This window comes from Meriones unguiculatus, chromosome X (assembly GCF_030254825.1).
Source record: "Meriones unguiculatus strain TT.TT164.6M chromosome X, Bangor_MerUng_6.1, whole genome shotgun sequence".
In the NCBI taxonomy this organism is placed as follows: domain Eukaryota; kingdom Metazoa; phylum Chordata; class Mammalia; order Rodentia; family Muridae; genus Meriones; species Meriones unguiculatus.
The window spans coordinates 35527949-35542480 of NC_083369.1; the positions used below are offsets into that span (position 1 = coordinate 35527949).

General features: G+C 39.7%; 1 protein-coding gene across 1 annotated transcript in view; it reads right to left on the minus strand.

Moving 5' to 3' along the window:
- The window catches only part of Klf8 (KLF transcription factor 8), a 165846-nt gene extending 155586 nt beyond the window's left edge, over positions 1-10260 (minus strand). Inside the window, exon 1 of the mRNA XM_060374473.1 lies at positions 9597-10260. The gene's annotated coding sequence lies outside the window, so the exon portion shown is untranslated. The remainder of the gene's footprint in view (positions 1-9596) is intronic.
- Between the last annotated feature and the right edge of the window lie 4272 nt (positions 10261-14532).

Consider the following 14532-nt stretch of genomic DNA (forward strand, 5'->3'; position numbering starts at 1 on the left):
ATTCCCAGGATTAAAGGGAAAGATTTACCTTGGCTCATGGGCTCAGAGCTGTCAGTCCATCATGGCAGTGTGGGTGTGAAAAAACAGAAAAATTTGTGTCATGGTGGGCCAAAAGGCAGAGCCAGTGGAATGCCACCACTCCACAACTTCCCATTTATTAAACTCAGTCCATCTAGTGACCAGCACTTGTGGCAAAGGCAGGCGAATCTTGGTGAGTTCGAGGCTAGCTTGGTCTATATAGTGAGTTTCCAGGATAGCCAGAGCTACATAGAGAGACGGTGCTTAAAAAGCAACAGCAGAAAAAGATTTAGTCATATCATAACCGAAAGACATTAATTTCAATTAGTAATAAAATGTTTTAAGTGGAAGAGCCTGCTCAGGTTATAGTGACTATCATCACAGAACAGTAGAGATGAGTTATATTTTTCTTTTAAAAAAATCGCTTATGTGAACTCTATTTCTTGTTTGTTTTTCAAAGCAGGGTTTCTCTGTGTAGCTTTGGCTGTCCTAGAACTCTCTCTGTACACCGGGCTGGCCTTGATCTCAGAGATCCACCTGCCTCTACCTCTAACTGTGCACCGAGAACTTTATCTCTTTACACTAACAATGAATTCTAATTTGGGGAAAATGTAGTTCAAAACATGTGTACATGGATATTGGTGTACAGGTCTTTGAATTGTGACATGTCAGCAAGTTTTCTATCTTTTTCCTCCCTTCTAAACTTGTCATCTGTTTTTTTTTTTCATCTTTTTCATTATTGTATTCAATTATCCAGTATATTAGAGTAGCAGTGTGATCCAGAGTTAGTGATCCAACTTGACTCAATTTTCTTTTCATTCTTAATGACTATCTAAATATGTAACAAGAATAACCAATGATTGACTATAATGACTAAAATTGTGAGTTATGAAACCAAACTACTTGGGTTTAAACCACGTCGATTACTGGTAGAGTCTTCCTGGTTTCTTTATAACTGTTTTCAGAGTTTTGGGGTGGTGAGATTTCCTTATTTCTCAAGAGATGATAACAAACTCAGCTCAGAATGTAGCAATGGGTATATTCATTATACTAGTGCTGGTAGTACCAGTTGTGTATCTGTAACTATCATGACTGATACCATTTCTTTCTTTTTTCTTTCTCTCTTTTTTTGTCTTTGTTTTTCAAGACAGGGTTTCTCTGTGTAGCCTTGGTTGTCCTAGACTCACTTTGTAGACCACGTTAGCCTCGAACTCACAGAAATATGCCTGCCTCTGCCTGGGTGCTTGGATTACAGGCGGGTGCCATTATGCCCGCTGACTAATACCATTTATATTAACCCAGCCCCCCTCCCAACAAAGCACTGATGTCATCCCTTTGAGGGATCCTATCAGTACTCAGATTTCTGACTACTATCTGACTTCAGTGATTTTTCAGGTCTCAGTACCAAAGATATCTTTAAATCTTCTCTTGTGCTATGAGTTACTACTGCTTTAGGCAAAGGTTTTCAAGACCAAAGAATATCTTGAGAATAAAATACACTTAGTACTATATCTGCAAAAATGAACTGATTATTTTATTTATGACTGTATCCTAGATTGTACCTTCTGTTTGTGTCTTCTTGCCACTGCTTACATGCCCTAATGAAATATTATTGCCTGAGCACATGAATATTCAAGTGCCTCCATTCCTTTACATGTATCTTTTCTATCTGTTGTACAATGTCATTCCTTAATTCATAGATTTTGAAAAATTGCCTTTTTCTTTACAAACATCATTTTCAAACATCATTTTCTGTAGCTGGTTTTCTCTTACACTGCATACCCTGTGAATGACAACTACATTGTTCCTGCTCACATTAATGATCTTCTCACTAGGCACACTTGTCAGGATTCCACTCTTGAAATTGACACAATTTCCCTCTAACCTTCAGGTGACATCCTTATCTAAAAGATGGGTATAATTTTATTGCAAATTTAATTGAAAAGGATGCAAAGAGCTTACCATGGCCTCCAGCATAAAGTAAATAAACAAGCGATGCTAGACAGTTGTCTGTCTCCCAGCTGAGGCGATCAGATGAAGATTGGAGTCTTACAGTTTTGCTTTCCCAAGATGTAGCAAAGAACTGACTACACAGGGTTCTAGTATATGATGAATGAATGAATGAATGAATGAATGAATGAATGAGATAATGGAATACATAGTGTTTCTTTCATTATCATCTGCATTATATAAGTAAAAATGGTTAATCTATATGATTATATTTTTTTATTTATTTTTATTTCATGTGCATTAGTGTATTGCCTGCATGTATGTCTTCATGAGGATATCAGATCCCCTGGAACCAGAGTTACACCAGTTGTGAGCTGACATATGGGTGCTGGGAATTGAACCTAGGTCCCCTGGAAGAACAGCCAATGCTCTTAACTGCTGAGCCATCTCTCCAGACCCATATATGAGTAGATTTAATTAAACCAAAGATATACCAAAACTAAACTCTGACCCTGTTTTAATGTTATGCTCTATCACACATGTGTACATACACACAGAGAAAGAGAGAGACTCTGCTTGTTATTAAAAAGTCTAGCTTTCCACACTATCATTTCCAAATACTTTGAAAAAGGTTAACCGAAGAAGTAAAGACTATAATGAAAACTATGAAAATAAGGAAAGGAATGTGAAGAAAATTCAAAATACATAAATATATCACAATCAAAAGAATAAACATTAAAAATATGTACACTAAAGCAAGACACACATTCAATGCAAATCCTCTGTTAATGCCTATGACATTCTTCTCACAAACAAAAAAATCATAAACTGTATATATAAACAAAAAGTCCTAAATACGCAGTTATCTTACAGAAAAAGAGTAAATAGGTATCATACTGCCTGACTTCAAAATATACTATAAAGCTAGTGTAATCTGAATAAAAGTAATCTGAATAAAATCAGAAATACAGGCCAATTGTTAGAAGTGGTATAAAAACAGATACAGAAACCAATGGGACAAAATAAAAGAGCATAAAAATAAGTCCAGACAGTCATAGACAACTGATTTCTGGTAAAGGTTCTAAGAGACTGAGTTGAAGAAATGACAATCTTTCTATAAATGATGCTGGAAAAATTGAATGTATGTGCAAAACAATGAAACTACACTCCCATCACCAGTTACAGAGATCAACTAAAAACTGAGTAAAGAGTTAAATATAAAAGCCAATACTGAAACTATTTGGGAAAAAATACTTCATGGCACTGAAATAAGCAAGGAATTTTGGAAAGGGACCCAAAAGCATGGGAAGAGAAAGTGAAAGAAAAGAATGTGATTGCATAAAACTCGAAAGCCTCTGCAAAGTAAACAATAAAAGGCAATCTAGAGAATTGAAAAAATATTTATAAGCATTATATTTGATGAACAGTTAATATGTAGAGCCTAAAAAACAGCACCAGCACCAATGCATGGTGGCACACACCTTTAATCCCAGCACTCTTGAGTCTGAGGTAGCTGGATCTCCTTGAGTTTGAGACCAGGCTGTACTACATTACATAGAGAGTTCCCAGTGAACCAAGGCTACATAGAGAGGCCATGACTCTCAAAAAGAAAAAAAGAAAAGAAAAGAAAGAAAACTCAATAGCAAAAAATAAATAATAATTAAAATTTAAAACTTTATTATGATGAAGTTGGGTGTGGTGACACATGCCTTTAATTCTAGCACTTGGAAGTCAGAGACAGGTGGATTTCTGTAAGGCCAGCCTGGTCTACAAAGGGAATTCCAGGACAGCAAGAGCCACAAAGTAAGACCCTGTCTCAATAACAAACAAACAAAAAAACTATTAATAATGGGAAATGGATTTAAATTAACAGTTTTCAAAAGAATACATGTAAATTGTTAACAGGTATGTGAAAAAGTTACGAACTGTATGTTATCAAAGAAAGATTTCTTGAGACTGGGAAAGAAAGTATGTGCTCAAAAGGTATATTAGTTACTATCCTGTTGCTGTGACAAAACACCACAAGCAAGACAACTTATAGAAGAAGGGATTTATTTGGAATTATGGTTCCAGAAGGATAAGAGTCCATCAAGGTGAGGAAACACAGCAGCAAGGCAGTCATGGTGGTTCCAGTAACAAGCTCAAAGTTCACATCTTGAACCACAGCAGTAAGTAGAGAGAGAGAGCAGAAAATAGGGTGAGGCTATAAACAAACTGATCCTGCTCCCCGTGATGTACTTCCTCTAACAAGGGTCTTTCTCCCAAAGGGTCTACAACCTCGAAATAGTGCTACCAACTGCGGGGCAGAGATCCAAATACCCAAGCCCATGGGGCATACGTATTTCTCATTCAGACTACCACAGAAGATAAAGGCAGTATAAGAAAACAGTGTACAGACTTTTCACACTGTGTGCCAGATATCCCTGCCATTTACAAGCTCTGGAAACTTGGATAAGTTGTTTGGTTTTCCTGAGCTCCACTTATAAAACAGGAAAAATAATAGCTGCTAACAAGAGGAACTGTTGTGACCAGTGTGTGCACTGATGCATCTACAGTGCTTAACAGAGAGTTTGGTGCATGGCAAATTACCATGCAGGCATGGATAGATGGATGGAAGAACAAAAGAGGAAAAGGTGAAGAAAATAGAACAAGAGGACATCTGTTGCTACAACATCCCATAAGATGCAGAAGAGAAAAGAACTCTTCTATTAAATAATATTTTACTTTCATGTGTCTCATCTGTGAACTAGAGATTATAATAGTATCTATATTACAATGCTATTGTGAACATTAAATAAAATAATGCACATTAAATAAAGAATGTTTAAGCTAAAAGAAAGATGGCCAGCTGATGCATGCAATACAAACACTGGAGGAATGGTGTGGGGATGTGACATAGAACAGGCACATCTTTCCTACCTTCCACAAACAAGCATAGAGAGTATTATTTCCTCCAGTGTGTTGGGCCTGGAACAACCATTTGAGAACCTCTAAATTCTAAAGCAATGGGCTACCAGGAGAACATGTTTAAATCCATATTGCTAGGCCCCATCCCTAAGAGATTCTGAGCCAGTTTATCTAAGGCAGGACCTGAAATTTGTCTTTTTTTTCCCTGGTTTTTCAAGACATGGTGTAGCCCTGGCTATCCTGGACTCACTTTGTAGACCAGGCTGGCCTCAAACTCACAGATTTCCTCTTACCTATGCCTCCTGAGGGCTGAGATTAAAGGCACACACCACTATTCCTAGCTGAAATTTGACATTCTTATGAGATTGTTTCTGGTCTGGCCATCACACTAGAGTAACTTTAAATATAAGACAGTGCTGGACAGCCTTGCTTCCACAATAGAATCACCTGAAGACTATATTTTAAAATCCCTTCTTTCATGTAATTCCCCAAGTAACGTAATTTGAATGTTTGCAGATAGACAAATGTATCCCAATTTTCTTAAAATATTCAAGTGAGTCCACTATATGGCAAATTGACAATTATTTAGGGAAGAAACAATCCTCCATGTATATTGAACTTACAGTCATCCAACATACATACCTAAAGAGGACCTGCAATGAAAAGAGGGATTTTCAAGGCCTAAAAGCTCTGTAACTTTAAAATTATAAAATGGAGGCGCTAAAACTATCATGTTAAATTTTCCTCTCTGGGTTCTAGTCTTTTCTCTTTCTCTTTCAGCCCCTTTCTTCTCATTCTCTCTGTGTCCCTCTAGGCTAGTGATAAGCTAGTGATATATCTAAATTTGAAGCTTCTATTTGGAAGACTTGAGGAAAACCACATTGAACAACTAACTGAAACGAAATAGTGTGCTGGCAGTACTGAACGTTTAGAGAGATTTCCAAGCAAATACTTCATGTTTTCATAACAAATAGCACTATCAAACCTGTGACACTTTTGTAATTAAAGTTAAAAAATTTTCCTAGTGCTAATAAATTTATGGTTGTAATTTTTGTTAAAATGCACTGGAGCCATTTGTATTTAAGTATTTCACATGTGTTTAAAACCATCATCAGATAATTATGATAATAACAGCCACTATTAAATTAAGTAATAGCTGGCATAAACAACTCAACAAAAACATTTCTAAGATTTTCTATGAGCAGCATTGCAGCCAAAACCCATGACAATCTACCTCAACTTTGTCAAAATGAACAGTTCAACATTCTTCTTTGAAGTAGAATTTGAAATGGTTGATGATGATTTCCATCACAAAATGCATCTTTTACATACAAGCAACAAAAATGTACTCAGCCAGTTATATTTATGTATGTGTGCATACACATACATATTGTATGTAATATGAATAATCAGAGGAGAAGACGTTATCAATTTATGGGATGGGTTAGAGAAAGGGTATCTGGGAGGGGCTGGAGAGAGGAAGAGGTTGGGGGAAATGACTTAATTCTATTTTAATTAAAAACACAAAAAAATTACAATATTATAGAACAGAAAAGAAATGCATCCTAACCCCTGCGAAATAAAAGCCAAAATATTTACGTATAAACCTGTGGGCTCTTTCTCTGTCTACCTGACCTCATGTGCAGCAATGCTAGCCCTCTCTACCTCTCTCCCCCTCCCTTTCTTTTTTTCTTACACAGCCTTACTATGTACCCCAAGCTAGCTTTAAAATTGCTGTCCTTCAGTTTTGAAAGTGCTGGGTTACTAGGTGTTTGCTATCACAGTTGGCAATAATGGGCTTCCTGCTCTTCCTCGAACACATCGACTAGAACACCCTTCTTAGAATATCCTTATAGCTATCTTCCTTATTTCATGAGATATATTGCTCTATATCATATCAAACAGACCTTCCATGAACACTCTGTATTAATTAGCTCTCTCTAACATGTCATACTGTATTCCTACTAATTTAGATCTTCACTCAACACCTATCTTTGCTTGTTGTCCACCCCTTCAAGAGCATCCCTCACCATCTCCAAAATGATTCAATGGTACAGAAGATTCTTGGCACATATTTGTTAAATGAATAAATGACCATTATGATACAATATTTTGTATTGAAATTTTCTTTTTTTGCAGCTTCCTAATCTTGAGGGCTGAGTAAGAACCAGAACAGGATTTAACCAAAGCTTTCCAAACTTTTCTAGTATAGGAAAATATGGACATTCCAAACGGCAATTTGAGGGTTAAAATTAGTGCTATAGAATTACAGAAAGAGGGAGGCAGGAGCAAAGGGAGAGGGACAGAGAGGGAAGGAGAGAAAAAGGGAAGAAGAGGAGGAGAAAGAAAGGGAGGGAAGAAGAGGAGGAAGAGACAGAGCCAAAACAGAGATCCCCTAAAGGTTTTTATTTGTTGTTGTTGTTGTTTTTGCAATTACCTCTCATGAAACCACTTTTCTTTGTCATAAATAAAAATTCTAGTAAGTGGAATGACATCAAATAATTCAAAGTGCTGTGGAGAAGCTGCTTAAAACCCTTGGAGAAAAATTCTACTCTTTCCTTATGTCTTAGGAGGTTCATAAAGTTTTTCTTATCCTATAAAGGCAATAAACATATTTCAGCAACAATATGACAGCTAAGAGTTTCCTAGTTCCCATATATACAACTAGAAATTCCACCCAAAGATAATCTAACCAACATGCACACCAAGAGACAAGAAAATGTTAAAACAGAAACATAGCAGTCCTTAAGAAATGATATGAATACCAAAGGTGGAACACTGGAAGTGGAATCAACACATAGTTCCTTCCCCACCCTCCACTCAAGGGTAGGTATGGCATGCACAAGTGGCTCCTGACTCAATGACAAGACTACACTTTTACAGTCAAAATCAACCAGGAGTGTTTCTGTTGAATATGTGTTTTCCTTTGTTTTTAGGAGGCCCTAGTAAAAAATGCTGTACTTTTTTTTTTTATCTGAACTCCCCCAACTCAATATTATGGGCTGGTTGGAGTAAGACTGTTTTGCAGTTTAGAAGATCTACAGAAGAAACACAGAATAGAGGACTGTGCTTTGCTTTAAAATGTTACCAAGGAACATAGAACAGACACCTTCACTGGATGAGAGCTGGTACTGGGGATGTGGTGAAACAGAGCACATTAAAGAAGAATGTTACTCTGTACTTTACATTTACATTTAGAGGAAGCTAAATGGTGGACTGCAGAACCAGGTCATTTTCATCACCTGTCCAGATTGTTTCATGGTGAAATAATAGCTCTAAACCTCAAACAATTTCATCTCCTTGGTCTGTGTAGACATAATTAAGTTTCATCCATAACCTTGCCACCCTCCCTAAACAGAAACAAAAGAGAGACAAATATAAAATATGTCATTGGTCCATAAAAGCCTTTTCTAGCTATGCTATACTATACCAACTCTTCTTAATCTAATGGGAGGACGCTAATGAGGCCCTCCTTCCCAAAACAAAGTACCTGACAAGACAGCAACATGATAGAACATTCATGATGGCCTTAGCTTTCCTACTGAAGCATTCTATCCTGATCTCTTTCAAAGCCTTCATTATTATTATTATTTTAAGACAGGCTCTCAGGGCTGACCTCGATCTCACTATGTAGAGCACACTGGCCTCGAACTCACAGAGATCCACCTGCGCGTGCTTCCAGAGTACTGAGAGGACAGGCGTGTGCCACCACACCCACTTGACAAGCCATTTTGACTTGCTATGTGCTTTCGAGCCTGAGCTTCCAGCTCCTTTGATTTGAGTCTACGGATTCCCAGCACCGACAGAAAGAAAACACATGTGAACTAGAATTGTGTATGTTAGAAATGCTTGGCAAATGTTGGAAGCAATTTCAACATTCCTCTCCATCTCCTGGGAGGAGATCTTGGCCACCAATCAGCTAAGAAAGAAGTCAGAAGCAACATTCTGCAGGGCCTTGAGATTTTACACACATTGTCCAGAAACATAATCAGCCACAGGCAATTAAGTTGGCATTACATATCTGTAGAATGAATTAATTTGCTCAAGTCATCTACACTGTCATGTTGCCTCTGAACGGAAATGTTACCCTTCAGCTAAAACTGCAGAGCCAATTGACTCTGTGGTTAACTAATGTGCATAACTGGCATCAAAGCCCACGTTGCACCTCCTAAAAAATCCACTGGATGTTAGAACCAAGTTTGAAGGGTAACCTGCTGAAGGGAAGAGCTGTCTCCCGCACACAAATTCCTTCCCATAAACAGGTAGTGTGATAACAAAGTAAGACACTGATTTTCTTCTTGAAACTGAATTTCCAGCCCAAGTACTGTCTTCCCCCTAGGTAAAATTGTGCACTGTCCCTTTAAGAAGCCAGGCAAGATGGAGCCCTCCCAGCTCGCAGCTAGAGGTTTCAAGCAACCTGATAGGGATGCTGGAGTGTGGCCAAAAGAAAGAATGCCAGAAGGGTGGTGGCCAGGCTATTTCCACCAGGAGTGGAAATTGAGGCTGTAAACACACAACACGCTTCAGTGCGCAGGGGCTGGCCGCGTGGCAGCTCTGGGCGCGAGAGCACCACCCTCCACCTCTCTCCTCCACCCTGCCCCACCCTTCTTTCCTCCTGGAGTAAGCCTCTAGCAGAAATGCAGCCACGTCCCCGCCCCGCCGAGACCCCGGGAGGGCGGCCGAGGGCGAGATGCTGGCCGGGCAAAATGGAAGGGACTTACTTTGGGGTTCCACGCCTCCGAAGGCATCCTCTCCTTGCAGCCCCGGCAAGGGCCAGCGCGCGCGCAGGGTCCTCGCTGCCTCACACCACGAACCGAGCCCAGGGACAATTAGGGAGATGCCTGTACACTCGGTATTACTGATCTTAAGGCGAGACAGAAGGGTGTGAGGGAGTTAGCAAGTGGCGGGAGTGATGATAAGATCTAAAACCCTCCTTTCTCCTCTTTCGCACTAGCTTCCCTCGCCCAGCTTTAGCGATATCAGGGGCAATGGTTTTCTTGTTTCTCCCTTTTGGTTTCTCCCAGCTGCCTCTCCCAGACCCCACCCAGCGGCTCCACCCCATCCACTGCTACACATTCTGTCAATCACCAGCCCCTTTAAAGCTGCATCACACAACTTAGCTTTTCCTCCCTCTTTGATGGGCAGACAGAATCCTGGGGCCTTTTTAACAATGCCCGGGACCTTTTTGTTGGGTTTATGAAGCTGGGGTTAGCTCCTAGTGGAGGAATCCCCTCCCCACCTCTACCCTGAAGCTTGCCCACTCTACCCGACCCAAACTCCTTTGGGCCGAGCGGGGCCCAGTCCCACCACACCCCACCAAGTCTCTTAACTTTGTTTTTGGTGAAAGCTCTTTCTTAGCCAGCCAGAACTCCAAGAAAGTTCCTGTTACTCCCTCCTTGGCACCGCCCACTCTCGTGCACTTTCTAGACTGAAGGGGCTTAAAAGTCTTGGGGCTTCTCCAGGTCTGCCTGGCGCAGGGGAAGACTGTCTGCACCTTTTATCCACATGAGTCTCCAGATTTCTGACAAGAATGGAAAAAGAAGACAGTAGTGATTCCCAGAAATCTGTGTGATACCTTTAACAAACTTTAAAAAGTCTTCTGGTGCCATCTCTCTACTTGACAAACAGGCAACTAAAAAGTCAGAAGAGCATGGAGGGCACATCCCACTGGCATAAAAGTGGAAGTCCACAGGGACCCATCAGAAATTACATTTGTTGCTAGTCTCCTTTTCAGTTCAGGATAACACCTGGTTTCAGGACAAAAGATCTTGGAGCCAACTTTGACACTCTTTTATCCTCCCAGGTCACTTTCAATTCTTCGGAAAATCATTTTGTCTCTAGTGTGACCAGGACCTGACCACTTCTTGCCATTTTCACTACAGGCTGTAGCCTGCTGTCATCCCTCAACTAGACGCCTAGAAGAGTTGCCTCAAAGATCTCCCTCTTTTCTACATTGACTCTCCTAAAATCCATTCTCTAGTTACGAAACCGTTTTAACTATTTAAAGAGCAAATGTGAACAAGAGGTACTCCTTTTTGAAATTCTTCAATTTCCATTGCATTTAGGATCCAAATTCTACCTGAAACAAGATCCATCCTCTCCCCCCCTCCTTAATTTAGAAATAACCTCATCCACAGTGTTTTGATTGTTATTTGTTTTAATCTGCCTCATAGTTTGGGCTCTGTGTTACCTTTCTCTTTGGTTCTATCCATAGTGAACTCTTATATCCTACGAAGCCCAAAGAAACTTTCTCTGACCTGACAGCCAAGAACTCATAGGACACAGGATAATACAGTGGGACCGAATCACGTTATTTTTTATCACAACCCTTCACAATTTCAATGAATGGTGTTTGCAAGTTTGTACCAGCAACTTAGCGAGAGCAGGGGCTCACTAAGCTTACTGTACTGAATAGTGGCTGCCATATAGTGTGAAGCCAATAAATATTTGTTTAAAGATATTATGTGCAGTATCTTAGAGGATGTATTGGGTACTATCTGTTTTTAGTTGTTGTTGTTGTTGTTATTATGGTTTTTTTGAGACAGTGTTTCTGTGTGTAGCCTTGGTTGTCATGGAACTTGCTCTGTAGACAAAGCTGGTCTCCAACTCAGAGATCTGCCTGCCTTTGCCTCCCAGGTGCTGGCATTAAAGATGTGCAACATCACTGCCTAGCTCATTCATTCTTCTAAGGAGAGTTTATCAAGCACCCTTATTTTGGTGAAGTACATTGCAAGTTTATAATACCAAAGGAGATGAAGACTTTGGCTAACATTCAGGGCATTCATGACCTGGAGACTTGGGCCTGGTAATATCTGTAAGCAAAATAATACTGTTTAAAACATATGAGGTCTGAGCAATTGAGAACGTGCTGATAATGGCTTAAGAAATGGTAAAGCTAAGAGCCTGCAAATCCTAAAAGACATTGAAAAAATCACACTGCTAGCACACCACAGCTTTTGCCAATTAACCCCAACATTAGCCCCAAGGGTAAAGTATATAGACAAATATTCTAAGAGATAATAAAGGCAAGTTGTTTATAAAAGGCATGTATGCCTTTGATACCATCTTTTTTTTTTTTAAATAAGTATTACACCAGGCAGTGGCAGTGCATGCCTTTAATTCTAGCCCTCAGGAAACAGAGGCAGGCAGATCTCTGTGAGTTTGAGGCCAGTGTGTCTACAGAGCAAGTTCCAGGACATCCAGGACTACATAGAGAAACCCTGTCTCACAAAAACAAAACAAACAAAATGAATGAATGAATGAATGAATGAATGAATGAATGAAAAAAATGAAGTCCTCTCTCACCAATTTAGTAGCCTCACACTAATTAAAATCCTGATTTTTCTGATCTTCCTTTATTTTCCAATTTGTTAGTAAGCTCCTTAGGAGTTTGGTCTCTGTCTTGTTTATCTTCAAACACTTTGCAGTGACTAACACAGATTTGGCATGTTAACTAAATATATATATGGTACTTCATTTAGTCGTGTAGCAAACAAAAATATATCCTTGATCTGTGTGAAAGGTAGAGGTGTTAGTATTTAGGCATCCTGCTTCTGGGTTGCCTAGCAACCTATGATGTCATAATGTGTCTCCTGCCAAGTAGCCCCACCTGGCAAGTGTGGTTAAGTTTCTCCTTGAAGAGATCAACCAGCCACTTTGTCTCTCTCTTGCCCTCTCATCTCTTGCCTTCTTAGCCTCTTGCCCTCTCCCCTTTCTTTGTTGGGGTGCCCTCTTCCCTTTCCCTATCATGTCTCACTCTCTCCTTCTCTCTCCCTTTTCATCTCCATCCAATAAACCTTTTCATATAAAATCTGCTGTGTGCATCATCATTTCATTGATCCTAAAAAGCAGTGCTATACTGGAAATTGTTAGGCCTCAGAAACCTGAGACAATGGCTAAATGAGGTGCCTATTAGCATGCATATCAAAGTGGAGAGAGCCAGATTTCCCAGCATCATTCTGTACCTGTGGCTTCTCCCAGCAGTTCTCATCCTTCCCTGTACCCTAACCTCTTCCTTCCAGGGACTGGTCTTCCACTTCCCTTCCCCAAGCATGATCCTTATATAACCAAGACATTTTAGCCACACCACTCTCTTGGCCTTTTGGCCCAGGCTACCTGTTGGTAGTCTGCTCCTCTATTGCTCTCCCTGCCAGTCATTTTTAGCCTGGACTCTCCTTGCTTTCACCCTTATATCCGCATTAAAAAAATCTTAGTGGTCATTGTTAGTATTTCTGCCCAGCAACCTATGAAGTCAGCATGCATACCTGGCAGGTATGGTTAAGTCTCTCCTTTAAAATTTTTATTTATTTATTTTTTATTTTATGGACATTGGTGTTTTGAGTGCATGCCTGTCTATGTGAGCATGTTGGATCCCCTGGAACAGGAGTTACAGATAGTTGTGAGCTGCCATGTGGGTGCTAGGAATTGAACCTGAATCCTCTGAAAGAGCAGCCAGTGCTCTTAACCACTGAGCCATCTCTCCAGCCCCTAAATTGCTCCTTAAAAAGATCAACCTACCACTTCGTCACTGTCTTGCCCTCTTACTCTCTAGCTCTCCTGCTCTCTCCCCTTTCTCTGTTGAGGAGGCCTCCCTGCTTTCCCCCTATCATGTCTCACTCTCTCCTTCTCTCTCTCTCTCCCTTCATCTCCATCTGATGAACCTCTTTCATATAAAATTTGTGCACATCATGATTTAATTGGTCCTAGCAGTCATGGCCTCCTTTTATTTCTTTTTCTTTTTTTTTTTTTTTTTCATTCAGAAAGAAATATATTTAAGAAAATCCCCAGGTCTTGTGTTGACTAGCCATGTAACACAGAAATATGTAGAAAAGTAATATTATTATCAGGCTTCTGTATGTATACACTAAGGTGACTAAGAAGGTAGAGACTTTGGCTATGAGGCACTTTTTGTAGAAAACTACAAACCTCTGATAGTTCTTGACATACAAAAAGACACCACTGTATTTTTTATGAAAATCACAGCAGGCATGTCAGTAAGGATGAGGGAAAGATTCCTGATAGTCTGGCAGCAAAAGTCAAAACTACTCTAACACAGAGGTCACAAACCCACAATTCATAGGTTAAATGTAGTCAACAGATATTTTGCTTAGCCTACGGTATATGTGTGCAACAATATACACATGTATGTGTTAAATTGAAGAGATTACGAGTTTTGAAAAATTAAGAGGTTTCTATATGAAAGTTATTTTGCACGTTTACACAGAAAACAATTACACAATTTTCCATTAATCCGTTAGAAATGATCAGTGCCTGGCCTTTTCAGCTGTTGTCTCCTGAGCTCATGAGTTCACCATAGCCCCTACCTAATCATTTCACACTTTGGCAAGGGAAGGTGTATTTGTTTTTAATGCTTAATAAATAACAATGATTAAAAGGTGGCCATTTGAAAGCTCCCAGTGATCCTTAAATATGCAAGAGCAGTTCTATGAACATCTTTCAAAGAGACTTGGCTTCATAACTATGAACCTATTTTTGAGGGTACATTTAATATGTGGCCTGGTTGCTTTACCAGAAACCATACCATACCACTGTGCCACCTCTTTGACTCGAACACAGTTCCCTGAGGGAATAAGAGCTGCATGTAATTTAGTTAAATTCAAGAAATATTTATTGCCCATTCATCAAGTGGAAAGAACT